The following is a 12,604-nucleotide window of genomic DNA, read 5'->3' on the forward strand; positions in this document are numbered from 1 at the left end:
ATGACATACATATATATATATTTTGTAAATTTTGCTTTTTTAGACTTAAGATGGGTGGTTATTATATTTTTCAATAATTAATAATGAAATATTTAACAAAATCATGTTAGTTGTTAGTTTTGAGATAATCGACATGTCTAACTTGTGGTTGGGTCCATATTTTGTGGTTATCACATTTTTCAACAATTAATAATGATATATTTAAGGAGATCATGTTATAATAGAGTTGTTAGTTTTGAGATAATTGACATGCCTAACTTGTGGCTTGAGTAGCCATGACGCCGGGGTATCTAAGCCATCAAAATCAACCAGAGATTGCACCCGGTCTGGGCCACACTAGCCCTTAGTATGGTTGAATTTTTGCACACGGAGTTTCAAACTAGTGACCTTTACACCTCAGAGTACCTTAACATAACACCCTATCATTGTCTACTCTATGCACTGTGAACTTTTATTTTGAAATTTTTATAATTAAATAAAAAATTTATAATTTTATAATTAAAATAAAAATTAAAATAAATTTAAAAAACAATATTCTATTATAATACAATTAACAATTTTGCCCTTGGAGTATGTCCTAAAACTACTTCTACTTGGCTAAGAGCATGTCTTCCTCGGACATAAGAGAATAGGTCAATGGCTCAAGACCCAAAGGCATTTGGCAAGAGTGAAAGCTTTACCACCTTCTCGACTACTAGCGAGTAGTTCTAGGTAGCGTGATTTTCCTAGAATAATAATGATGAATCAACCTGCTTTCACTGATAACGACTAGTGATAGTTGTCCTATTTAACAACTAAATTACAATAGCTTTTCACATTGTTTAAAAAAACATAATTTTTTCCCCAGGGATAAATCGTAATTTTGATCAAGGTTACTTGGGAGCGGGAGCAACATTTTCAAAAGCTCTCAGGCTGGGAGTGAATTTTTATATAATATATATATTTATATATTTTGATGCATATATGTCAACAAAAGCATGTAGTATGATGAATTATATGTAAAAAACGTAAAAACATGGATTAAACCATATAACATCAATCATCTAGAAGTTACAATCTTCATCAACCACGGCCACAAGTTACAAGTTCTCATTTATATAGCATGTAAAGGTGCACATAACCAAAATAACATCGAGTGCAATCCATTTCTGAACAAAAAATACATCAACAAATAGACTCTAGATGGCTTAAAGCATAAAAAAAAACATGCTACAACAAATAGCTACATATAATCAAAATCATTGCCTATCTTGAGATCTTTGTCATTAATATTACCCTTTAAGCAATTAACATAAGATAGAAAAAATGTAGCATGTCAAGTCAAGATTTTATTTGAATGATGGGTACATTTTAGTAGGGGCATGATAGAGGAGTTCGACAACCAATGTCACTAACATAAAGGTACATAGATGGCTTGGTGCTCTTGATTAAATATGAGTCCCATACCCTAATACATGACAAAATCCAATGGAAACATTGCAATCCCCAATCCCAAATTCCTAAAAAACTGATAAATCCATTGGATTTTGAGTGAGATCTAAAATTCTACTCAGTCTGAAAATGATTCGAAGAGAAGAACCGCTCCCCACAACCCTGATTTTGATTAAAAAAAATGAAAATTATATATTACAGATTCCTATAACACATTAGGAAAAAAACATCCCATTACCATTAGTAGTGGTATCAAAACCAAAGTTCCATTTCTATGAAGCCAAATGAACCAACAACAAAGATCATGTCAGTGATCAGCGTGTGTAACAAAATAACTTAAATCAAGAGTATTTTAGAGTCTTCTTAGTGTAAAAAATATGATAAACATGTATGCCAAAACCATCAAAATTGAATTGGGAATAAGTTTTCTGTCCCTGCCTGTATGATTTCTATCAATGGCCCGCCCATCTTATAAAAAAATATAATTAACCAATCCAATTTTATTATTTTATATTACAATTTTTTTAAAATAATTTAATTAAATTATTTTTTAATTTAAAATTAAAATTAAAATTATTTGTTTTTCAAAATCTTTTCATGGTTTTGTTGTACATCTTTGAATATAAATCCGATCACGAAATTGAAATTGAAGTAAAGTCAACAAACGCATTAACCCCATAAAATATGCTGTCTAAAAATTATGTATAACAATGTAATCTGACAGACAGCCCTGACAGACAGCCCTGTTTGACAATCTCGCAGTGTTCAACAGAGGAGCCTTGTTTGACAATCTCACGAACGGAGCCGGAACTGTGTTCAGTATAAATATAGCAAATACGGCGGAACGCTAGAGCCCTTTAGGTAAATGTAATGCGAATCTCTGTTATACAGTTATTTCAATGAATCTCATATTTTTTAGGTTCTGTTGAATTCACTCTCTATAGCCCATGAATAGCAATGAAAATTGTAGTTTGTCTGAAGTTTTGCATACCAGTGATTGTAATATTAATTTCTTCACCCTCCCACAATTTTCCCAGCCTCCGCACTGTTCACGACCTGATCCGAAGCACTTTGTTTTTCGGGGTTCTTGGTAGCGAACAGGCTCCAGAAAGCCACTCTCCACTTTGGGCTGCGAACAATGCTCAGAATTAGGGCTTTTTCTTTTGGCCATTAGTATAACGGAAAATCATGTTCAGTTTTATTCCATCCTCACCCCCATTATGACCAGCCACTTTTAATAGTATATGCCGGGAGATTGTAGGCCGATGACAAGGAGGAAAAGCTCGAAGCTCTAAATCCTGGAGGTTTTTCGTGAGAAATTTGAGAGGTTTAGAAGAAGACTCATTTGCCTTGGAATTGCATTGTGGTGCCCGCTAAATCTTAATTATCTGGTGCAAATGGCTGGGAACAGCACGCCTTTCATTCCCAAGGTAAAATTCTTCCGAATTGTCAGCATTAGATCTCGAATTTCGAGCTGGGAATTGCGTTCCAGAGTTTGAATTTGGGGTTTTGTGGAGGATTTTAGCGTTAATTTACGCATTTTACCCATCCTTTGCCACAAATTCTCAGCGTTTGTGGGAAATTGGGGATGAAAAATCTCTTCTTCGGAGAAATGAAGGGTTTAAGGCCGAGAATTCAGAGAATTCGCCATTTAAATGTAACCCGTGACTCCATTGGATGTCTGTCCATTTGGCCATTGTGAAATTATTGTGAATTTTCTTTTTGCTATGGTTCCAATTCTGCTTCCCTTAGTTTAGAATTCAAAGATTTTTGCCATCGGTTGTCTTGTCCATCTGAAAGCCCGAGAATCTAATATGCAAGGTCCTCATACTCTACAAGATCATTGATCTATTCTACAAGAAAAATGCACATAAGCTCGCATTGAACCAGATTGTGGAATGCATATGATGGGCAGCATATAGGAAAACCTGATACTGTATAGGTTGTCTTGTCCATCTGAAAGCCCGAGAATCTAATATGCAAGGTCTTCATACTCTACAAGATCATTGATCTATTCTACAAGAAGAATGCACATAAACTCGCATTGAACCAGATTGTTGAGTGCATATATGATGGGCAGCATATAGGAAAACCCGATATTGTATAAGCTATGATAGCGTTACTCCAAATTAATTTAAAGCTGATCAAATATAACCCCTAAAACCTTCAAAGATGTTTAACTGACCGAACTCGTGGGGTTTATAAGCTGTAACCATCTACTCAAAATTATTTTCTATAGACTGCCCTCGCTGAGTGTGCAGAGTGATTATAGAGATTTAATCCTGCAAGCTTATCCTTTATTTCAGGAAAAGAAGCTTCTTTTTAATGTTGTAAATTGAAATCAAATTCATAAACAAAAATGTTCTGAAACATAAAGATAAATTACTTAAATTCAAGGGCGAGAGTTTTAATCAACAATGAGATTTTGAAGGTATGCGATATCATTCTAATGCATGGTAGAGAATCTAATTATTAGTTCTCCACAAAATAACCAAGGCATTTGCAAGGGATGAATCCAACCGAAATAGAAATTAAGAGGGCATTACTTACTTCGAAGTGAAGGTAATGCAATTCTTGAAATTCTATCATTTTCTATTTTTGAGTTTCCCAGAAAATTTAAATCAAATTCAATTTGTGATTTCTGGAATTGTGATGGTTTATTATTTTTATTATTACAATAATATCATCAAAGTATACCCTAATGTATCTTTGTCATTTCCATTACGATGACCAGTTAACCGTCGCAATCAGAGAGAAGAAAAACAAAATTCCAAAAAATTATTATTTTGTTTGTATAAAAAGGAACATCTTCTGAATTATTAATTTATTGGTATAAAAAGGAACATCCTTGAATAAAATGTTAAATCTTTTTGACCGGTGAGACCTCTTCAAGCTGCTCCCTATTCCATTAAAAGGTATAGTCTCCTAGCTGTGATCCAAGTTTTCCAGCATCATTAGACATCATTAGCACTTATGTCTTGTAACCCTCCTAAAGGTATGATACCAAACTTCCAAATCCGAAATCTCCGTACAACTATTGAGCAACAATCTGCACATGCATGTCTCATAACCCCAATGAAGTATAGTTTCTCCAATTCACAATCATCCTGGAATATTGCACAACTGTCTTTCTTCCACTGCTTCTCTCCTTGTCTTCAAAGTGAGGCCTTATAAAAACACTATTTCTCCTGCAAAGTCCTCATCATTGTTTGTATCCGGTGGATCTTCAGTAATGACTATATTTCCTGATTCCTTAAGTGTCTCTTTTCGAAGTTCATTGGCATGAATTTTACAATTAATTGCTGTATGGCCCATTTTACGCCAGTAGAAACATTCTATCTTCGTCTTTAGCTGATTTGTTATGATTGTTTCTTGAGTAAAAATGACATCTCATGTTGAATATCGCCTTCTGTATGTCCTGCAATGGCTTTCCTTTCTTCAGCTAAGAGTACAACAAATATATTTCAATCATTGCAAGCCCAGAACTGTTGTAACTTTTGCAGATCGATTCTTTGGATCTAATTTGACTGTCCCATATATGTCCTGAGGTTCTTAACTGAATATTTGGCTGTTTATATTCATGTGCATGGTCCATGCAATTTATTTAATTACTATTTTATTCTTTGAAAAGTATTTTTTTATTTGCATGCTTTTATTTATTTTTACTGGATATTTAAGAATTTTACCCTCCTTTTCTTTCAAGGATATTTTTTCTTGTTCCAAACCCCATTTATTTTCTGGCAAAGTTAATAGTTTAGAGGAGCACAATATTTTCTTATAAATAGAGTAGGAGTTTGGCAACATACATCTCATAGTTTCTGTTGAGATTTGGTAGCTTGGGAGGTACTCCAAGCCCTAGGGTTCGGGGTTTGGAGGTTGGAGCAACACAAAAGTGCTTTGTGGGCTTGGAACCCAAGCTCAAGGTTTTGTATCGAAAGGTGTGGGGCCAGAACCATGAGGAGATTTTGACATGTGATGATTTGAGATGATAGAGGTCCTTTAGACGAGCAAGGGGCAATGCAAATCTTCCAAATCGGAGGTCTAGAAGTTGAGATATGAATTTTTGAAGTTATGTGTGGGTGAAAGTGGCTAAAGAAGAAGGGTCGGCTTAGCTTAAGGAAGACCCTAGACGGGCTAGAGGTTGCCCTAGAGAAAGGTATATAAAGAGATGAGGAGGAGACCTCATTCTTACATCCAATGTGCAACTACATTAAGATACACCTCTGAAAATTACAGCGAAGTCTGAGGCTAGTGTGGAGGCAAGGAAGATGAGTTTTGGAGTGTTCTTGTCACTGTTTGTGAAGTGAATTTCTTGCAGAGCTAGGCCGTAGATCTGAGGTGAGTTTGGGACTGTTCTGTGCTTGTTTTGGTACTCTGTTCTGGGCCGCATTGAAAGGCTGCTACAGCAGTGTGTTGGAGGCATAGTTTGAAGGGCCAAGGGGCCTAGTGAGGGCTCTCTCACCCAGCCGCAGACATTAGGTGCAGGCTGAAGTCAGAACAGGGGTGTTTTCCCTTTGAACAGAGGTCAGATTCTTTGTTGTTGCGGGACAAAGTGCTGTAGGGTGCCTTGAGGAGGTTTCTTGGGCCCAAAACAGTGATTTGGAGGCCTAGACATGACAGCGAAGTAGGGCAGCCAGTTTGGAAGGGAAAATGCAGTATTTGAGGAGTGGTTTAGGGCTGCTGGTGTGCCCTAACCAGACTGCTAGAAGCACAGAACCCGAGGCAGGAGGACGACAACAATGTGTTGCAAATGATCTCTTGTTGATGGTGGTTGCTAGTGGGTGTAGAGGTCCAGGTTGGACAGTTTGGTTGTTTTTGTATTGGACACTTGTGGACTGATGGAGTGTAGCGTGAAAGTGTCCATATCTGAGCCCTAAGTGCAGTGACCTAAGAAGGACTTTAGGCCTGCTAGAAGTGGCAGAGTTGGAGCAGCCTAAAGAACAACTTGTGGAGGGTTGTAGAGGCTTGCTTCAAGCCCTAAGAAACAAGTCTCTTGAAGGACTAAGGGATTGTTAGAAGTGGCAAAAGAAGAGCTCATAGGTCTGATCAGCCAGGAGCAATTTGTAGCCCTAGACTTGCCTTGTGGAGAAGGACATCTACAACAAAAGTTGGGTAGTCCTCCATGCCCTAAGTTCATTGTTGGAGAAGGACATTCGACAGTGATAGTGGGAAGCCCTCTGGCCCTAAGTGTGTCTTCATTGAGCAGCACAGGAAGGCACTAGTGGGAAGAAAGTCCCAAAAGAGCTGAGGAGCAACAGTGGGCAGTTGAGAGTTGTTCACAAATGGAGTTGTGAACAACTCGATAGGAGTCTTGATGTGTTGATGCGTTGAAGGACTAATGGTCAACGAGAGAGCAGGTGGAGCCGAGTTTAGTGACCTAATGGAGCTGGTTTATTGATAGAGGCAGATTAGAGTTGCTACAGATCGAGAGCCGAAGGACTAGACAGATGTGAACAGTGTACGACTAAGACAACTGCGAAGTTGACCACATCAGCTAGACGGTCAATGTATCTTGTTCAGGGTAGATTGGTTGTCGAAGTGACCAACCCCAAATGAGGGCCATTATCCCTGGTACGGGAGCCCTATACTGTTGTATTATCAATTTGATTAATATAACGAAGTTGAATTGTTGTATAAATTTGTAAAAAGTTGTATATAGTTTGTGTACTAGTAGATTTACTGCTGTACAGTGTATATTGTTCGACTGTTTAAGGTAGTCTTGTTGTGATACTTGGATTAGTAGCATCAGTGATTTAAGATTCTATCCTAGACTAGTGTTGTGGAAAAACAACATGCAATCAAAGCTACTTTGAAGGGCTAGTAAATCAGAGTGTGCACAACGAAGTGAATCAGAGGGAGCTAAGATTTTCTAGATCATGGAGTAGAGGGTTCAACTGAAGACATGGAGATGTGGTCTTGATTGGTTTGGCAGTGAGATTGGTTGGGAGTTTTGGTGGATTGGTGGTGAGCTTGGTGAACAACTCAGACTGGCTTTGTAGGACACGAGATTAGTGACAGGTTGAACCAGTGGAGATCATAGAGACTTAGAGGGAGTCTAGCTTCAGAGGGAGCAACCCTATGGAAGTGTTGAGGTCTTCAGGTTCATATGAGATGAGGCAGAGGCACTACCGAGATTGTGTGATTTGTTCTACAAAGTATGCTGAAGTGATGGACTCCAGATGGGCAAGTGTCACCGGTGATGATGATGATGGACACTTCCTAGTGTTGGAAGTACCACCCTCGCTAAGAGGGAGTGTTGAGATTTGGTAGCTTGGGAGGTACTCCAAGCCCTAGGGTTTGGGGTTTGGAGGTTGGAGCACCACAAAATTGCCTTGTGGGCTTGGAACCCAAGCTTGGGGTTTTGTACCCAAAGGTGTGGGGCCAAAACCATGAGGATATTTTGACATGTGATAAACTGAGATGATAGAGGACCCTTAGAGGAGGAAGGGGCAACGATAATCATCCAAATCGGAGGTCTAGAAGTTGAGATATGAAATTTTGAATTTATGTGTGGGCAAAAGTGGCTCAAGAAGAAGGGTCAACTGAACTTAAGGAAGATCCTAGATGGGCTAGATGTTTCCCTAGAAAAAAAGGTATATAAAGAGTTGAGGAGGAGACCTCATTTTTACATCTAATGTGCAAGTACATCAAAGATTTACAGTTAAGTCAGAGGCTAGCATGGAGGCAAAGAAGACGAGTTTTGGAGTGTTCTTGGCACTATTTGTGGAGTGAATTTCTTGCAGAGTTAGGCGTAAATCTGAGGTGAATTTGGCACTGTTCTGTGTTTGTTTTGGTACTTTGTTTTGGGCTGCATGGAAACGCTGCTACAACAATGTGTTGGAGGCATAGTTTGAAGGGTTGAGAGGCCTAATGAGGGATCTATCACCCAATTGTAGACATTAGGAGCAGGGCATAGTCAGAACAAGGGTGTTTTCCCTTTGAACAAAGGTCAGATTCTTTGTTGTTGCAGGACAGAGTGCTGTAGGGTGTCTTGAGGAGGTTCCTTAGGCCCAAAACAATGCTGTGGAGGCCTAAAGATGACAACAAAGTAGGGAAGCCAATTTGGAAGGGAAAACACAGTATTTGAGCAATGGTTTAGGGCTGTTGGTGTGCCATAACTAGACTGCTAGAACCACAGATCCCGAGGCAGGAGGACAACAACAATGTGTTGTAGATGATCTCTTGTTGACGGTGGTTGCTAGTGGGTGTAGAGGTCCAGGTTGGATAGTTTGGTTGGTTTTGTATTGGACACTTGTGGACTGATGGTAGGCAACGTGAGGTGTTAGAAGTGGCATAAGAAGAGCTCATAGGTCTGATCAGGGAAGAGCAGTTTGAGTTGCCCTAGACTTTCCTTGTGGAGAAGGATGTCTACAACAGAAGTTGGGAAGTCCTCCATGCCCTAAGTTCATTGTTGGAGGACATTCGACAGTGATAGTGGGAAGCCCCTGACCCTAAGTGTGTCTTCATCAAGCAACACAGGAAGGCACTTGTGGGAAGAAAGTCTTGAAAGAGCCGAGGAGCAGCAGTGGGCAGATGAGAGTTGTTCACAAACGAAGTTGTGAACAACTTGACATGAGTCTCGATGTGTTGATGCGTTGAAGGACTAACGGTTAGTGAGAGAGCAGGTGGGGCCGAGTTTAGTGCCGAGTTTAGTGACCTAGTGGAGCTGGTTCATTGATAGAGGTAGATTAGAGTTGTTGCAGATCAAGAGCCAAAGGACCAGGCAGATGTGAACAAGGTACGACCAAGGCAACTGTGAAGTTGACTACATCAGCTAGGTGGTTAGTGTATCTTGTTCAGGGTAGTTTGGTTGTCAAAGTGACCGACACCAAACCCTAGTTGTATATTTTTGTATCAATGGCTGTATGAGGGCCATTATCCCCGGTATGGGAGCCCTAGACTGTTGTATTATTGGTTTGATTAATATAACAAAGTTGGGTGGTTGTATAAATTTGTAAAAAGTTGTGTATTTGCACACTAGTAGATTTACTATTGTATACTGTTCCATTGTTCAAATTAGTCTTGTTGTGATACTTGGATTGGTGGTGTCAAATTCTACCCTAGTCTCCTGTGTCGTGGAAAAACAACAATTTCTACAACATGAGTTCTCACCATGCAGATAATATTAAACAAAAATATTACAGGGAACCAACAGTTGAATCTCCATAAGCAGTAAAATTTGGGTTCACAAACTATGTTATCATGTACATATGTCAGTAGTCTATATAAGGAAATCTTACTCCAATGCAAACAAACATGGAGGTAGTCTAATTTTAAAATTCACAATGTGATACACACTTCACTCTTAATTTTGTTGATTCTAGGCTTCCAACTTTTTATTGCCAATTTGTTGTCAATTTTTTTGTTCCATTGTACTAAAATGCATATTTTATTCCTTCCATACAATCTGTTTTTTCCAGGTAACATATTTTGGGGATAACCCTTGGGCACTTCTTATGGGAATAAAACATTTGTGGGAAACATAACACTCCATTCCACAACTACTCGGGTTGGATGCAATGGTATGCAATTTTAGTTAACAATGGTATGTTCTATGCTTAGCACAATTACTTAAATGTTCCTTTAGCAACCCAATGACAATTTCCAATTTAGATTTCCAATAACAATCACATTAACCATAAATCACGATAGTAACTGTAGATAGAACATAAAATAAAATGCAGAAGACAAGCCAAGACAAGAGGACACCAGATTTGGCGGATGTTAGGGAAAAACCCCAATGTGGGGAAAACTCTTTGATCAATTCTTCTTATTATTATATCAAATGTTTAGTAGAGAGAGAGAGAGTACAAAAAGTCAAAGTTGACTTGCCAAATCAAAGTCAAAACAACCCTGTCAAATTTGCAGTCAACTACAGTCAAATTCAACCCTAACTAGAAAGTCAAAGATGGTCAACGTAGCAACAAAATTTCCCCTTTGAAGCTCAGTCAAAGGTAGTCAAACTCGGCCTCCAGAAGTGGTCAAAGTCAACCCAAAACAATCATAAAATCTGCGGTCAAACTTGGTCAACCTGAAGTCAGCCCTGTGGTCAATGCAAGTCAATGCAAGTCAAACAACCCAAAAAATCTTGGTTTCTATGCCAATCAATGCAACTGTCAAATAGAGTCAAACCCTCCAAAATTGTAGTTAAACTTGGTCAAACAGTTCCTGGTCAACGTTGGTCAAACTTCAGTTAACTCCTGAAATTTTCGGCCCTGTACTTATGTCTAAAATTCGTCCTTGCCACATGTGTGAGAGAAAGAGAATGCCCAATAGCTGTTGATCCAAAATGGATCATAGAACCTCTAAGTCTAAGTCTTTAAAACTATCGGAAAACACTATTGTAGAGAAAAACCATGAAGAATGGCGGAAAACAGAGTAAAGCGAAGGTTGAAGTATCATTGAATTAGAGTCGTCGGATCGGACCGATCAACGGTCCAGATCAAATTGGCGGATCGCATCGGAGGGTTCGCCGATATTGCATCGACGGAGTATATCGGAGGCAGCCTTATGGGAAATGCGACTGCGACCCAGCGACACAACGTGGACCGTTGATCGAGCGCGCAAATCAACGGCCGAGATTACATTATCGTGTCGGAGGTTTCCAAGGGAAGGACTTACTAAAGGCTCGAAGACCACGCGATATGTGATTGCGATATGTCGCATAGCAACAATACAAAGGGGCGAAGACTCATAGCCCGTGTGATTTGCGATAGCGATCAAGGCGGACCCGAAAGGGTTTATAAATGCGGCTCTATAAATTTTGAGTTCCAATATAAAAGTGTTTGTCGGGCTTTTTCTATGTATTGATGTATTTTTGTTATAAAATTGAAATACAAAGGAGACATGGCATATGGCCCTACAACGATAAAACACGGACCCGAAAGGATTTATGAATGCAACTTTATGTTATTTGGGTTCCGTGGTAAAAGGTATTTCGGGCGGGCTTCAGGCGGTAAGTGGTATTGGATGGGCTTCGCTCGATCCCATACACTGACCGACACGTAGCACGCAACAAGGAGAGAGAAAACCGCTTTTTTGGGTGGGTGATCTCCGCGCAAGTAAGTCATGCGAAATGCACATCAGCCGTTAGATCAAATGGTCGCAGATCAACGGTGCAGAATGCACAAGTAGGTTGGATGGTCGGGACGGATGTGAACCGTCGAATGAGAACAGATCTACGGTGTGGGATGCCAAAGGACCAATAACGGACGAGGCATAACAGTCGTTCGATTCCTCTGTTTTAGAGTTTTTCCTGTGTATTTCTCTATGTAAACAAAGAAGCAATTCTTTGGGGTTTTTCACCGCGCCAGTCTTTCTGTTTGAAAACAGGTGGCCACCATACCTTAGAGCGTTTTGCAATGATTGTTTAACGCTCAATAGGGATTTGAACGGACAGCGGCCGGGAGTCAGAGAGCCCGAAAAGGAATGCAAACCGACAACGCTGATAGGCTTAAAAGCCATTCAATGGCAGCACATAAAGGAGGTCAGTTGAAGACAGTCAGTCAGTTAGATTGAGGCAGATTGAATAGAGGAACAGGATAGAGGGAGAGTCTGTGCACTCTTTTAGACTCGAGGTTTTCAAGCAGATCCCTCTTTGATGTCACTGTTGATTGAGACTCTGTTTTGAGCTCACCCTTGTAATAATCTGTTCTTAAAGACTTAATATAGAGGTCGATACTGAAAGCTGGACCAGGAGACGTAGCCAGGAAGTCTAGTGAACTCCTTGATTATTTGCTGTGTTGATGTGTGTGTCTGTTATGTTTTCTAACTTCTCATTGTTTATATTATTCGCAATCTTTTTGATCTGTTGCACTAAGTAATATAGGCATTCCTGCACATGAGTCTGTAATACCTTAATATTGATTTAAGATCTCATTTTCAGATCAAGTGGTATCAGAGCATTTGGTTTTGGTTTTGTTAAGGTTAGACAAGCTTGTGCTGGATTTTGAATGCTAACTAGATTAAAGCGCAGACTACGAGAAGGAGAACTTGTTGAGGCTAATCTAGAGATTGGAAGAGTCTATTCTCAGAGGAGAATGGCAGAAGAAGATCCATTGGGATCATAATCTCAGTTTATAGAAAGTTTTATGACAATCTGAGCCATGGTGGAAGAGATGTATCTAGTATTTAAGAAGGGTCGAGGTGAAAGCACTTCAACACCCAAACCAGA

The 12,604-nt window shown here is 39.4% G+C and overlaps 1 protein-coding gene across 3 annotated transcripts in view; it reads left to right on the top strand.

The window, feature by feature from the left end:
• The first annotated feature begins 2,142 nt into the window (after positions 1 to 2,142).
• RGTA1 (RAB geranylgeranyl transferase alpha subunit 1) overlaps positions 2,143 to 12,604 on the top strand; it is a 136,684-nt gene continuing 126,222 nt past the window's right edge. Inside the window, exon 1 of one of the 3 annotated variants that reach the window (XM_089448724.1) lies at positions 2,143 to 2,292. The gene's annotated coding sequence lies outside the window, so the exon portion shown is untranslated. Of the gene's footprint in view, positions 2,299 to 12,604 lie in introns of all 3 variants that reach the window. The other 2 variants (XM_089448725.1, XM_089448726.1) reach the window with 2 other exon arrangements.

The sequence above is a fragment of the Pinus tabuliformis genome, chromosome X, assembly GCF_031772625.1.
Source record: "Pinus tabuliformis cultivar Carrire ecotype Pingquan chromosome X, CPIR1, whole genome shotgun sequence".
Classification (NCBI taxonomy): domain Eukaryota; kingdom Viridiplantae; phylum Streptophyta; class Pinopsida; order Pinales; family Pinaceae; genus Pinus; species Pinus tabuliformis.